Source organism: Neophocaena asiaeorientalis, unplaced genomic scaffold (assembly GCF_003031525.2).
Source record: "Neophocaena asiaeorientalis asiaeorientalis breed wild unplaced genomic scaffold, Neophocaena_asiaeorientalis_V1.1 scaffold134, whole genome shotgun sequence".
NCBI classification, from domain to species: domain Eukaryota; kingdom Metazoa; phylum Chordata; class Mammalia; order Artiodactyla; family Phocoenidae; genus Neophocaena; species Neophocaena asiaeorientalis.
This window is the reverse complement of record NW_020185339.1, coordinates 12673839-12690571: the sequence shown is the minus strand read 5'-3', so window position 1 is coordinate 12690571 and position 16733 is coordinate 12673839.

Below are 16733 nucleotides of genomic sequence, written 5' to 3'. Positions count from 1 at the left end.
ATGTGTTCTGCAACAGTCACAGACCCAGAGACACAAAGCAGAGCATGGAAGGGTGGTTTGGATATACGAAAAAAATAGCGAAATATCTGGAACATAGTTTGTTTTGACACATTAAGATATCGAGGTGCAAAACTATTAAAAGTAATGAGTACATTACCCCAAATCACAAAAATCTGAACATACAAAACCAGTATCTGAACTCAGGTCCACCTGTGCTTAATGACTACACAGACTCCTATCTGTTGCCTTCTATGTGTTTCTTTGTCTCACTTTTTCATTTATTCAGTCAACAACTATTTATTGTCTATCTACTCTATGTCAGGCACTGTGCTTGGCTCTGGAGAAAAGAGCAGCAAACAGACATAGTACCTGTCCTCAGGGAACTGCTCTACTTCTGTAGACAGTATTTTGTTTTTCTGTGGCTTTCTCTCTCTCTCTCTCTGACTCTCTTTCCATCAGCATGTCTAGTCTGCAGGTGCATGGTCCTTTCTTTTTCAATTATTTAATGTCTGCTCTTCTCTGCCTTGCCGTCTTAATCTCTTTATGTCTTTTTAATCTGTCCTGACCCCTTTCTCTTCTTCTGTTACCTTCTTTTTCCTTCCTATTTTTCTTCATAACAATGGCCAAAATGTAGACCCAAATGTAGGTTCTGTTTTTGTTTTCTTCCCACAAGTCTCACAAACTTTGTCCTTAAAATTTTTTAAGTGAATGAGTGAAACAGTTTATGGTTCTGTCTTAAAACACAGACAAATAAATCAGTGCAGTGCACAGACCTCTGGCAAAGGAGAGAGGGTGGATTTGCTGGGGAGGATGAGGCTGGATTCCTCTGAGAGGAGCCAAGCACTGAGAAACTGGGCAGAACCCAAAGAGTCTGTCAACGCCCCAATTTCCCTGGTGGGGCTCTGAGAGCTGAGCGGGAGCCGGTGAACCAGCTAGCAGGAATGGCTGGGCTGGGGGCAGCAGCGTGGAATCCTTGAAAGCTGGAAGCCTTGGACCCCAGAGTCAGGGAGTTCAGGATAACACCTCTGGCCAAAGGAATTAGGAACTCGGTGGCCAGGACAGTTGTTTCCAAGCTCTGAAAATTTAGGCATGGCCAAGGACTTCGTGCTGTGCTGCGCTGGAAATGCAGGCAGAGACCCACTGAGACCCCGTGAAGCTGTTTGGATGACCTGCTCTGCGGCCAAGTGTTGGTGCTTCTGTATCTGTTACCCCAGTGACTCCCAGGGGTTTACTTCCTGTGCCGGTGGAGACTGACAAAGGCTGCTTGTACCCAGAATGTCATCCTTCGGGAAGTCTGGAGGCCGGGAGCTAGCAGTGTAGGAAGAGGACTGAAGGCTGGAAAGCCTTTTTTTCTGACCTGCCTCTGCTATGCAGGTGGCTGCAGTGTTTACAGACTGGGTGTGTGGGGGGGAGGAGGGGGAGGAGGTGGCCCATCTCTTTCATCCCTTCTCAGGGAGGTTGCAAAGGTGCCTGAGGGAAGTCATGTTCCATTTCTGACAAAACTTGGTCGAGGGCCACAAAAGTAATTCATTGTTTTGTGGGATCTTTCTGGAAGGCAGAAATACAAAATGTTCTAATTCATCTGCTTTAAAATTAAAAGCAGGAATCACAGTATGGAGGTTCCTTAAAAAACTGAAAATAGAGCTACCATATGATCCTGCAATCCCAATCCTGGGCATATATCCAGAGAAAAACATAATTTGAAAAGACACATGCACCCCAGTGTTCATTGTAGCATTATTTACAATAACCAGGACATGGAAGCAACTTAAGTGTCCATCAACAGATGAATGGATAAAGAAGATGTGGGGTGTGTGTGTGTGTATACACACACACATATATATAAATATACACACAATGGAATATTACTCAGCCATAAAAAAGAATGAAGTAATGCCATTTGCAGCAACGTGGATGGACCTAGAGATTATCATACGAAGTGAAGTAAGCCAAAGACAAATATCATATATCACTTATATGTGGAATCTAAACAAATGATACCAATGAATTTATCTACAAAACAGAAATAGACTCATAGACATAGAAAACAAACTTATGGTCACCAAAGGGGAGGGGAGGAGGGATAAATTAGGAATTTGGCATTAAAATATACACTACTATATGTAAAATAGAGAACCAACAAGTACCTACGGTGTAGCACAGAGAACCATACTCAATATCTTGTAATACCCTATAATAGAAAAGGTAAAAAAAGAATATTTTTATATACGTATAACTGAAACTAACACAACATTGTAAATTAACTATATTTCAATAAAAAATTTTTAAAAAGAAAAAAAAAGCAGGAACCATATGAGTGTTCAGTAAAAACAAGTAATAAAAAGCACATATAGCTGTTGCCCATCTATTAAACTTTGGACAGGGATGACATGTCCAAAAAAAAACTCCCACAATTTAAATGTTCTATAACATTCTTCTTTTGACTTTTGAAACATTATATATTTTGCTGCCTGCTAAACCAGAGTATATGGAGTACAATCTAATCACCTTTTGGTGAATCAGCATTGTCCTTATAGACAAATTACAGTAAGTATCTCCAGAATCATACTTTTCCTAGTTTTCTTTCTCTCATCTCTGTTAGGGTTTTACTTATTGCTGCTGTGAATGTTCTCTTCTAGAAGCAGACTACATATGCTCTTTTTTTGTTCCAATTTTTTGTCCTACTGTAGGGCATGAAACTAGACGCACTTATTAGAATTCTACCTAAACCTCGACTTTTAGATATAGACACAGAGACACACATAAGTGCACATGGACATGTTTTTTAAAAAAGAAATTTAGATTAATTCACTAAATATTTATAGACTTCCATCTGAATGCCAGGCACTAGGTTAGACAATGGAGATCAAAGGAAATGTCTCAGTGTCTTTCATTGGAAAACACACAGTTCATGGGGTAGACAGACACCCATAATGGTCCCTGACAAGATGATCAAATGTTTTAAGTAAGTGCCAGAGAAGCACTGCTGGACTACCAAGGAGGGGTCTTAGCCAGGTCTGGCCTCGTGGAGAAATATTCCTCAGGGTGAGCCACAGAAGATTGTATTTACAGGACTTGGCTTACCTCCCCTGCCTTACCACAGCCATTTAATTTACAATTTTGTAATGGGATTTTCTTTCTTTTACCCTTAAAATAGTTGAAGTCCGTAGGCTTTAAATTAAAAGCAAACTAATGGGGGGCTTCCCTGGTGGCGCAGTGGTTGAGAGGTCGCCTGCCGATGCAGGGGACACGGGTTCGTGCCTCGGTCCGGGAAGATCCCACATGCCACGGAGCGGCTGGGCCCGTGAGCCATGGCCGCTGAGCCTGCGCGTCCAGAACCTGTGCTCCGCAACGGGAGAGGCCACAACAGTGAGAGGCCCGCGTATCGCAAAAAAAAAAAAAAAAAAAAAGCAAACTAATGCATTTTTAGTATAAACTTAACAGTTTGAATTTAGGCACAAATGTCATGTTTGAAAACTAAGAGTGTAATTGGTACTTAATGAGGTAAAATGTAGTCATAGCCCTTATAGAGAGCAGTTAATGATTAAAGGGCCAGGGGGTTCATACTAAAGAAACCCACCAAATCTTTAAAAAATGACATTATCAAATGCTAGTTCTTTCTTCCTCCAGCCTGGTTGTTCCAATTCTTTCCTTAGTTCCATGATCGAATCAATATGCAGGCAATAAATTCCATTAAAACAATAAATAAAAACAAATTGAAATCAATCTAGTCATACCATACCCTCATTTTTAAATTGCCCAAAGATATTCATAAAAGAATTACAAGTAATCTGTAGGTATGTTAGAAGTGATCAGTCTTATGAATAATGAAAAAAATGTTTCTCCTAAAAGCAAGGATATTTTCCTTCATAATCATAATGACTAAGATTAAATTCAGGAAATCTGATGTTGATTTAATACTATCATCTAAAATGCATTCTGTGCTTAATTTTGACAGGTGTCCCAGTAGCATTTTTATAACATTCTCCCCTGCCAGTATAACACGTTGTGTTTAGTTGTCACGTCTCTTTAGCCTCCTTTTATTTGGAACATTTCCCTAGCTTTTGTCTTTCATGACATTGATATTTTTAGAGTATATTTCACTTGTTTTGAAGGATGTCCCTCAGTTTGGTTTGCTTTCTCTTGATTAGATTCAGGTTACCATTTTTGGCAGGAATGCATTTTGTGTATTTTTTTGAGGGTGAAAATCTGTGTCATCTTTCTTCATGTAACACCGTGGGCTCTGGAGCCCCATGAGATTTGGTTTGAAATCCTGCCTGTGCCATTTCTTGGATGTGTCATCTTGGCCAGGTTACTTACTTCAGCCCAGCAGCCACAGCCTCAGGATATATTATCTATCTCTATGAGCTACAGTAAAGATTAAGAGAATTAATGAATTAAAAGAAGTTAAAACAATGCCTAACGACTAAAAAGTGCTTCACCATTTTTATTTTAAATATCAAAGGACTATTAAATAGGCTAAATTGAGTGGTTTTGAAGAATTATTTTTGGGCAACGGTACTGTTTTGGGGTAGTGGTATAGCCTCTACCCCAACTGTGCTCTGGGATATATAATTTCTAAATTTTGAAATTTATGTTAAGAAACATAAATGACAGATTTTTGTCAATGTACTCTCTTAATGTGGGAGACTAGCCATGATACCACCAGATAATCCCTTCCTGAGAATTCCTTATATTTGTTACCAGATAGGTCCATTGGACTCTTCCCAATACACAATTTCAAGCTGATATGCACAAGGCCCTAGTAAAGATGTTGATAGACTTCATATAGGCAGAGACTGCCTAAATGAAGTGACCTTGTCATTTGAAAGAAATGGAAGTAATTGGGAAATATCTTGATGCAGTACTTGAGTGTGTGATGCAAATTTGCTTTTCATTTTGTTTTGCTGTGTTGAGTACATAAACAATACTTGAAAACACTCTTTTTGTAAAAAATACAAGAAAAAGTGTACAGAGTAGAAGACACAAGTCTACACTTATTTCTCCCACTTCTTTCCCCAGAGGTGGCCACTATTATTATTTGCGTTTGTAGTCTCTCAGAAGTTCTCTACACATTTACAAATGTATACATACATGAAGAAATGTGCCATTTTGTTTGGTGATACTGCATTTTGCTTTTATCACATAATAATGGTTTGGGGATTCCATGTCAGTGTGTATAACCCATCAAGTTCTTTTTAACTGCTACAGAGCAATCCACAGACTGTAGGTAAGGGACTAGGCTTGGTTTAAATAAGGAAGGAACATATTAAAGGATATTAGCCAGTTCACAGAATTTGTGGAAGGGCAGCAGGACAGAGCCTGAAGCCATGCAATCAGGAATGCCCACCCACACTATATGTGTGTTTGGAGGGGGGGGTTCTGTAGTGGATACCCCACTGCCACCACTTCCCAGTCCAGTGGGGCTCAGGGCTGCACTCTCAGAGCTCCTCAAATGCCGTGCTGAAGGACCCAGATGTCTCTACCCCACACTTGCTGGAAAATTTCTTTCCCCTCAGCAGTCTCCTCCTCTATGACAGAATCATAATTAAAATGACAGGTGTGCTCTTGAATTAATCAAGTCCTCACTTTTATGAAGGATATACTGCAACATGAAGCTTATTTGACTGTCTACTCATGCTGAGTATCCCTCTACTAACCTCCACCACACACACACAAAGTGAGGAGGAGAGAGAGAGAGACTGGCACGTGGCTCTTCCAATGTAACAGCATGAATAAAATCTCAGTTTTAAGAAGCATTTTTGATGATTTCCTATTATCATGTTACATTTACATTGGTCATACTTTCTAAACCATAACTCAGCTGCCTGCTTTGAGCAAAAAATTTTGCTGAGTTTTCTCTTGGTTTCATTGGTCCTCCCCTCCCATGGCCCCCGAGTTCAGTAATGTGGTAAGGATTATTTGTAATGAATGTATTGTGCTGTGATATACATAGCTTTGAGTCATGATCACTTAAAAAAATCTGTTCCACGTTGGGTGTGGACCTTGGGCAAGTCATTTGGAATCTCTTGGTCTCTTGGAAACTAAGAAAATTACACATACCTGGCAAAAAATAAGAGTTAAGTGAGGTAATATGTAAGAGAACATTTTTGGGGAGAGTGAACTAAGCTGTCCAAATGCAAATGATCTCTCCTTAGGTTGAGCTCCTGGGGGGTCTGGAGAATGATTCTGTCCTTATTGTATTTGGTGATCTCCCCATTGCCTGGCCCACTGCCCAGTGCAGAGGCAGAGCTGAATAACTGAAGCCACAGCAGCAGCAGCAGCAGCAGCAGTAGCAGCAGACATTTATCAATCACTTACTTTTGTATGTGGCACGGGGCTAGACATATGCACTTTCTCACTTTATACCTCAAAAATTCTTTTGTATAGATACTATTATTGTAATCTGCGTTTTACAGATAGGAAATGGTGATTTATTTATTAAATTAAAATTCTAAACACCAATAAGATCTCTCCCTGCCAACTTCTCCAAAGCGTCTTTCTACTGATGCCTAAAACTATACAATTAGAGATTGCTTCATTTGACAAGAAGCTTTGTTGCCTCTTAAAATGCAAACACTTTGGGACTGTGCCTCCTCAGTGCAAGCCAGGTTATCAGGTCTTCTGGGACCAGGTTTCATAAGAAGGACAGAGATAATCAGAGGAATTTTGGGGGTTGATGAATAAAAAAATGGATTTTTCTCAGAGGTTTTTAATCAAATATCCAAGCCCACTAACAGAAACAAGATGGGAGAGCAGGAAGGGGGCTGGCAAGCAAACTGAGCTGGGCAGCAGCCAGACATTAAGATGCCCTGTGGAACAGAGGCAAGAAGCTGAAGGCACAAGGACAGAGACACACAGACAGCTGCAATGCTAGCCTATAAACATACTGCACGCACACAACTGCACATCTATCTCTGAGGCACAGGCCCAGCAGAGCAACCCATCAGTCTACATATCAGAGGCTTCATTCTCTCAACTTATTAGGGACTTAGGCCCTCATTTCTTCCTCCCAGGAAAATATTTTCCTCTCCACCCATTCTTACTGCCCTTCCATCACCTGTCATGTAGTCTGCCTGAAAACAGGTTTAAGGTTGTAGGCCAAGTCCTACATAGTAGTTTTATTTCCTCATGCACTCAGCCCCCAACAGGCCACTGGTCTGCCTAATGAGGGGAGCACAGCTAAAACAAGTTCCTGCTTGAATAACAGGGAAGAGCAGGCTCCCCTTGCTCAACACACTGCTTACCAGACCAGCTGGATGGGAGGAGGCCCTCTCTGGCACAAGTTTCCCATGTAAAAGGCCTCTGTTTCCCATTAAGGTTACACATTCAAATCCAAAGACTCCACTGTCAGGTCTGAAAGAATGGAATGCTCATCATACACTTTAAAATGAGAAGACTACATCCTGGGTATGAATTTTTTAAAAATATCAATAAAATCTAGAATTTTTTCTTAAAGGACACAATCATATTATTCATTTTTATGTTAAAAGCATTAATGTGTTAAATGCAAACAATTATAACATGCCATACTATTAAAAATCTTATTTGGACATTTTTTAATACAAAGAGGCTTTCTGAGAAGCCATTATTTGGCTAACTTCACTGTTCACTTTAAAATTAGGAAAGCGAGGAGACTGTCCATTTGCTTATTATTCCTATCACTGAATTTTTAACATCTGTTTTTCAAGTTCTATGATTGTTTAACTATTTTTCTTTTCCCACCTACAGTTGTCCCAGGCCATTTTCACATCCCACCTAGTCCTAGCTGGGTTCAGTTGTTGATAAGAATATATGTATTTAACTAACTTTTTAATATTCTCCCCCCCCCAATCTTTTTGAGGTGTGGAGCTTTCCAGGGGTCTTTGGGCTCTCACTCCACGGACAGTCTGGAGTTCTGAGTCTCTCTCCCCACCCTCTCTTCCAGTAGCCCTACTGGCCTTCCTTCTCCAGAGTCTAGAGCCTAGGTGTAAGGTGAGAAAGTGATTTAACTCTGATTTTATTGCTTGCTTTGCCAGTTGAATAATTTCACAATGCTCAAAAGTAGAAGTTCTGTCCAATATTTAGAAGCTATTACATCACTCTTCTAGAAGAAGCCATCTGAATAAGTTAACTAGTAACAGCTGTTGCTAAACTGAGTGTGGGTACAAATATCCTCTTTGGAAGGCAGTTGAGGGACCCTAGAGGAGGAAGGTTGGTGGGGCTATGGGAAAGAACTGGCTGGGAGGGGAAGTTAGAATCCCAGGCTGTCTCTGAGAGCTTAGGGTGAAGGAACCTAAAGGCCCCTGCAAGATTTCATATCTCAGAAAGATTTGAGGAGTATTAAAAAGCCAAATACCTATATTCTAATTAGCTGCTTAGAACATAGCTGGATAGGTGGGACAGAATAAAATGGCCTGGGTCAACCCTTAGTGGGAGAAGATAAATAATAAAATATTTATAGATCTTAAAAGAAGAGATGTTAAAAGTTAAATAAGAGCAGTAAACAAAAAATTATAAAGTGAACAGTGAAGGTGGCCAAAGTATGCAGGGCTTCTCAGAAAGGCTTTTTGTATGAAAAAGTGAAATGCCAAAACAGCATTTCAAAAAGTGTAGTGTATGGTAATTGTCCATATTTAACAAATGCAAACATAAACAGGACGACTACCTGCACAAAATAAGATTAAAGAGGAAACAGAGTAATCTCCAGGACAGAAATGAAATCACTTGTCCTACAAAGAACCAGGAAAATCTCAACTTGACTTAGAAAAGACAATCAACAAATGTCAACAAGGAAATGACACAGACTTTGGAGTTGTCTGACAGGATTTTAAAACAGCCATCATGAAAATACTTTAACAAGCAATTGTGAACATAAGTGAAACAAATCTTTTTAAAAATAGAAAGTCTAGGAATAGAAACAGAAGATACAAGAAAGAATAAAATGGAAACTTTAGAACTGAAAAGCACAACTGTTTTGTGTGTGTGTGTGTGTGTGTGTGTGTGTGTGTGTGTGTATATGTCTGTATGTGTGTGACTATCAAGCCTATTTTTTTTTTTACTGGGGACATGGAGAATTCATGAATACACAAACTACTAAGAGATAATGGGAAAACAACAAGATATATCAAGGCAATTCAAAGAATTATAAGGGAATGCTTTGGCTAGCCCCCAAACTGGATAAAATAGTTACTAGGAAAATAAAAAGTTACCAATATTTTCTTGAAAAAGAGATAGAAATTAGACCAATAACCTCAGAAAAAGTTGACAATTGTTTCAGATCCAAAATAATTTCAGATATCAAGAAAAAACTGACATGTGAAAAAATGTTTCACAGGTGAGTTTTTTTTAACCTTTAAGGAACAGATGCCACTTTAATCCCCACATCATTTTAACTATTCCAAAATATAAGGAATGCTATAAATACTTCCAAACATTTTTTATTGTGGCAAAATGTGCAAAATGAAATTTACCGTTTTTAAGTGTACAATTCAATGGCATTAAGTACATTCACATTGTTGTACAATTATCACCACCATCCATTTCCAGAACTTGTTCATCTTCTCAAACTGACACTGTACCCATTAAACAATAACTTCTCACTTCCCCATCCTGCTAGCCCCTGGTAATCCCTATTCTGCTGTCTGTTTCTATGAATTTGACTATTCTACATACTTCATATAAGTGGAATCACACAATATTTGTCTTTTTATGTTTACTTATTTCACTTAGCATAATGCCTTTGAGAGTCATACACCTTGTAGCATGTGTAAGAATTTCATTCCTTCTTAAGGCTGAATAATATTCCATTGTATGTATATTCCACGCTTTGTTTATCCATTCATCCATCAATGGACATTTTGGTTGTTTCCACCTTATGGGTACTGTGAATAATGTTGCTATGAACACTGATGAATACTGAATATCCATTTGAGTCCCTGCTTTCAATTCTTTTGAGTACATAACCTCCAAATTAGTTTTTAATATATTTTAAAGCCAACTTTATGCAAAATACCTGAAGAATTCCTATTAAAGCTGGAGCAACCAAAGGGTGGCCACAATTAAACTTATATATCATTATTGTTCTGAAAGTCCCAGCCAAAGCATATGGACCAAAAAAGAAAAGGTACAAATTTTCCAGTGTTTGTACTGGAAAAGAAAAGGAAGTCGGCAAAGTTGTCCATACGTGTGATGTATATTCGTATAGCTGAAAATCCCAAATTTATTCAATTGAAATTATTACAGAAAAAAATTTAGTAGATTTTCAGTATATGAAAATGATAATAGAATATATAATAAAAGAAAGTAAGCTGTGGCCAATAACAATAGATATATTGGGGGAAAACTTGAAGTATACTTTTATTATTATTTTTAAAAATAAATTTATTTAGGGCTTCCCTGGTGGCGCAGTGGTTGAGTCCGCCTGCCGATGCAGGGGACACTGGTTTGTGCCCCGGTCCGGGAAGATGCCACATGCCGCGGAGCGGCTGGGCCCGTGAGCCATGGCCGCTGAGCCTGCATGTCCAGAGCCTGTGCTCCGTAATGGGAGAGGCCACAACAGTGAGAGGCCCGCATACCGCAAAACCAAATAAATAATAATAAATAAATTTATTTATGTATTTATGGCTGTGTTGGGTCTCTGTTGCTGCATGTGGGCTTTTCTCTAGTTGCAATGAGCAGGCATTACTCTTTGCTGTGGTGTGCGGACTTCTCAGTGCAGTGGCTTCTCTTGTTGTGGATCAGGGGCCCTAGGTGCACGGGCTTCAGTAGTTGTGGCACGTGGGCTCTAGAGCGCAGGCTCAGTAGTTGTGGCGCACGGGCTTAGTTGCTCCGCAGCATGTGGGATCTTCCAGGACCAGGGATTGAACCTGTGTCCCCTGCATTGGCAGGCAGATTCTTAACCATTGTGCACGAGGGAAGTCCCGAAGTATATATATATATATTGTTTGTTTGTTTTTTGCGGTACGCGGGCCTCTCACTGTTGTGGCCTCTCCCGTTGTGGAGCACAGGCTCCGGACGCGCAGGCTCAGCGGCCATGGCTCACGGGCCTAGCCGCTCCGCGGCATGTGGGATCTTCCCAGACCGGGGCACGAACCTGTGTCCCCTGCATCGGCAGGCAGACTCTTAACCACTGCGCCACCAGGGAAGCCCCCCGAAGTATATTTTTAAAAGGGATAATTTACATGATAACAGGTGGAATCCTTGACTGAGTGACTGGATAATACCCACTTTGGATCTCTGCCCGTCTTGACAGGGTGGTGAATCGTGCTCCCACAACACTGCTAAGCTACTTTCAAGTACAAAACCTTATGTCACTAGAGTCATTGACAGGTCCATCTCCTCCAATAGTCTGGGAGCTCCATGGATAGTGATGGACTCACATTAGTATTTGAATTCCTACCTAACAAATGTGTTTTATTTGACCTGCCCAAATTTTTAAGTTTAAATTTTAATTTCTTTGGGTAAGGTATGCACTCTGCATTTTACCATGGGCTCAGCTACTCTCTATTGTATTACAGCCAGCCTCATTCAGACATTTATGTTACCAGACTTATCTCTGTAGGAATTTTATTTTTCTACCATTGCATGAATCTAGCATATTATTTTATATATAGTATATAACAAGGTTGTATGAATAAATTAATTAAATTAACTGATCACTATTTTCAAATATACAATACAGTATTATTAACTGTAGTCACTATGCTGTATATTATACCCCCAGACCTTACTTATCCAACTGGAAGTTTGTACATTTTGACCACCTTCATATAAATCCTTCTCTTGTATAGACCTTTCTTTCTTGGCAGTTTTGCCTGCTATTTCACTTTACTTTCCAGCTCAAACTGCTACTGTCAGCCTACCCATCTCATGAAAGCCTTAGTAGTAAAAGGATCGACATTTACAGCATAGGGAGGCTATTAAAATGTCTTCCTGTTTATCTGGGTTCTGGCTGCTATGGCCCCTAAAAGAAACAAATCAAAGAACCACATTTCCCCCAAATCCCAACCCTTAGCCTGATAAAACAATTTTCCCCTAAATCTGTGAATTTATTTATATAAAAGTTTCCACAAAAATCATATTATTGCACTTTTCATAAATCACCCTTGCTAAAAAGAGTAAGCTACATGAAACTGGGACTATCTAAGGAAACTTCCAATCCTCTAGCTGAAGTTTGAAATGTGCTCTTTCAATTCATTCCTGGTTTTATTTCCATGTATACATTGGCCTTTTATACCTTTGACTATATTAACATTTTTTTATTTATACCTTGAATATAAATATTTCCCAGTGCCCTTGGATTTAGTATTTCAAAGATCACTCTTTTTTCCCATAGCTTCCGTTACATTTTTGAGTTTTTTACCTAGATATAGTGGATGCTTGATCTCTTTTTGTGTATACTTCCTTCATTTTTAAAATGTGCATTCCAGGACCTGAGGCAATTGCTGTCTTGTATTGCTGAAGCTGGAGTTCCAAACCTGTTAGGTGATAATTCTGAGAGCCTGTATATTATTTCACCAGAGCCCCACATCCTGTGATTATTACTGCCTATCTGCTAGGGGTACTGTCTGAAGCTGACAGTGTTTTCTCCTCACTGGTATACCCAGTCAATCTGAAGCTACACTCCAGAAAGCAGCAATAAAAGCTGGATGGTTTATGGGCTTGTATATTTGCTTTGGAAGTGTTCTCCAGTGCCCCATTTCTGGGCTAATAATTTTCAAACATTAGTTTGTTACGGTAGTATAAGACTCTCTTCAAATATAATCTTACGTGGTAGCCCAAAAGGTAAACTAGATAAAAAGGTTGTTGCTCTGCTTGATGCAAGGATAGGGCCTAGATCCCTGTGTGCTCAGTGCTCCTCATCCCCTGCTCGTTCACCTAGAATAGCACCGAAATGTCTTGGTAGAAGTCCTAGCGTGAAGGTCTCAAGATGGAAAAGTCACAAATAGTAGACCTTAAGTTAAATGGTTCTGTTAATGTATTTTGTTTGGCCTCCATAGTGTTCTTCTTCCCTGTATTTTTTTCCAACTGCTTTATTTTCAAAATAATCACAATGAACTCTTTCAGCTGCTTAATTTGATACTTACCTCCACACTTCTAAATATTGTGTGTTTGCTGCCATTTTTTTCCTTTTTACTTTTTTACTGGTTGGTATTTACAAACATACCAAGAAGGCTGGTATTTGGAGACACAAAATCCAGAATTTGAACTACATAGCAGCCAAAAGGTGGAAAGCTATGTTTTACTATAAGTTACCATCAGCCACTTTTTTTCTACCACTAACTAAGCAAACCGAGGATTTGAGAATGTCTTCTACAGCACCCCTGTAGATTTTCTTTGGCCAGAGGAGCCTGAAATGGTTTCAAAAAAAGACAAATTGCTAGATGCTCCTGAGCTTAGCAATCTCACAATTAAATTTTCATATCAATTAGATTTTGACCAAAGGTCAAATATATGAACAGATATACTAGTGAAGTGTTGTATGAGACTTTGATCATGTTAAAGTTATTTGTATTAAATATCAGGATAAATGTAATGAAAAAAAGGAGTTACTAGAAAACAGGGGGAACAAAACTAAGACTATGTGTTATATTCAGTTTAGTACGGTATTTGGTTCCCATAAATGTGACTCAGAAAGACCACAGAAAAAGTAGAAATTACTGATTTTTTGGTAATGCAAAAAAAATCTGATCTGGAAACAGTTTCTTCCAGAACTCCAAGTCTAACTTACATATTTGAATAGAAGAATTAGTTTCTATTTAAAAAAAAAAAATTCAGTTTGTTCTTGTGGGGGGAAAAAGGGAGAAAGATATATGAAATATCAGACAAAGAATAAACTCTATAGCCAATTCTGTTGCTGTGGAAATGCAGAAAGTCCAAGGTTCTGCCTCTAAAAAGCTCCTCTTTCAGATAAGTGTTGTGATAACTTCAGATTCTTCATATTAACTGCACCAGAACTCTGAAATATCTGATACATCACAGATTAGGCCAGTTCAAAGATCATGTTACTGTTTTGTGGCCTCTCCCGTTGCGGAGCACAGGCTCCACACGTGCAGGCTCAGCGGCCATGGCTCATGGGCCCAGCCACTCCATGGCATGTGGGATCTTCCCGGACCAGGGCACAAACCCGTGTCCTCTTCATGGGCAGGCAGACTCTCAACCACTGCGCCACCAGGGAAGCCCCTGATCATTACTTTTTAAGAAAGCATATAAAATTGTGCTTTTGTGATAAGCATATTTTTTAAAACCTTAATCCTGAAAATGCCATTCGGGTTCCTAGTGCCTAAGGAACATAATTTTTCAATATTAAAAACTATAGTGATATAAACTCTATTAACTGGTTAAAGAAGAAATAACATGATTATCTCAATAAATAATTTAACCAAATCTTATATTCTAAATCAAAATCTTAATAACAGGATTTTATATACCTAATCTTCCTTAACATATTTTTAAAAATCTCTATGTCATACCAAAAAATGACATTATGCTTAATGGTGAAACTCTATAAGCTTTCCTAATTGTGCAAATGTGATTTACTATAATTACTATTATTTTATTGTACTCTATAAGAACAGACATGAGAAATATGGGAAAGATAAAAATATATCAAGAACCTACTATGTTTCAAGTACTCCATTAAGATGTTTTTATGTATTATTCATTTAATCTTCACAACTTTATGAGGTAGATACTATTGCAACACCAAATTACTGATAAAAAAGGAAACTGAGGCTAAGGAAATTTAACTCAGAGATGTAGTAACATATCCAATGATGGCAAATTGAAATTATAATGGAGTAATCACAGTTAAGGCATACAAAAATGGAGTTGGGTAGCCATTGAGGATCTGGTCTCAGACATGTCCCTGCACCACTGAGAACCTGAATTTCTTTGAACTGTACCAGACCCAAGGACACCATCAGGCATATTCAGAAGAACACCATCCAGCTGCAACTTTATGGTCTCAAGGTCTCCCCTTGTAACAATGCAACCATTTCAAACCTCAACCAATCCTTGCTTAATAAGCACTGTCACTTCTTGCCAGCTCCAATTATAATTCTTGACAAACAACTTACGTAACTAACTAACTGTGGCCCTGCAGCTTTTTGCCTTTATATGCTTCCTCCATTTTGTAGGCCAGCAGAACACAACTCAAGTGTTTATTGAATCTGTGTTTCCAAGGTGCAGTTCTAATAAACCCCAAATAAATACCTTTCTATTTCAATCATGTCTCCATTTCTGAAATTTTGATTAACACCAGCAAGTAGCAGAGCTAGGATTCAAACCCAGGAACTTTGACTCCAGCTCTTAATTATTGTAGTATATTAATTTTAATTAAAAAATGTGTATTGAGTGTCTACCATGTGTCAGGCCTATGGGCACTTAGAGGTATAGCAGTACATAAAAGAGACAAAAATCCCTGCCCTTATGCAGCTTACAATACAGAAAAAAAAACAAAAAAGATTGATTTTGGAAAGAAAGGCAAAATTATGATTTTATGTGGATGATATAATTGTATACATAGAAAACCTGCAAATTTCAAATGCATGATTATGAGAAACAGGAACTCTCAGCCATTGAATAGTTTCTAATTAATATACAAATCAATATTTTCTATATTCAAGCAATAAAAAACTGGAAAATTATAGAATATTAGTTTCTATTTATGATAGCAAAAATGATAAGATATTTGTGTGAAAATTTCCAAGAAGATGTAGAGGGCTTATATATATAAAAAATTTTAAACCAATGAGGTTCATACAAGAAGATAAATAAATGAAAATTTTCTCTAAATTTCATGTTAATTTTTTCTAAATTTAGATTGAAGTGTAATTTAGTCCCAAACAAAATACTAATAGTAAACTTTTTGTTATCTGTCAAAATTATATAAAATCTCATCTGAAAATGCACAAACTAGCAGAGGCATTCTCAAAAATAAGAGAGATGAGAGAGTATTGGCTTTACCAGAGAGTAAATATGTCACAAAACTATATAATGAACCACTTTGGAACTGGTAAAGGAATAATAAAGAGAAGATCATTGAAACATAATAGAAAATTGAGAAATAAATAGGCCTACAAAAGAAAATTTAATGTTTGATAAAGGCAACAATTCAAATGAATAGAAAAAAAGATAAACAAAAATCTTGTTGGGACAACTGGAAAATTGTTACATAACAAATTACCCTAAAACTAGTGGCTACAACAACACTATTTGATTATATCTTGTGATTTTGGGGTCAGGAACGTGGGTAGGATGTGGCTAGGTGATTATTTTGCTCCACATGGTGGTGACTATGTCACTTAGTGATATTCAGCTAACAGCTGAACTCGTCTAGAGTGTCCAAGAGAGGATCACTCATATGCCTGGAACTTTGGCAGAAACAGCTAGAAGACTGAGCTCCTCTTGGCTCCCCTCTCTCTCCAGATAGCCCCAGGGCCTCGCCATACAACTTCTCCAGCAGGGTGATCAATCCTCTGACATGGCAATTTAGGGCGCTAAGAAACTAAGGTGGAAATTATCACTGCTATCAAATGCTAAGCCCAGAACTGGCAAGCGTCACCTCTGCTGTTTTTTACTGGCCATGGACATCACTAAGATCAGATTCAAGGAAAGGGGAAATAGAATCCACCTCTCATTGGGTCCACAAATTTATGAATGTCTTTAACCTTCTACTCTAGTTAGCTGAAAACAACAACAACAAAAACCTGTATACTACCTTCACTCCTTACATCAAAATAAATCCAGAG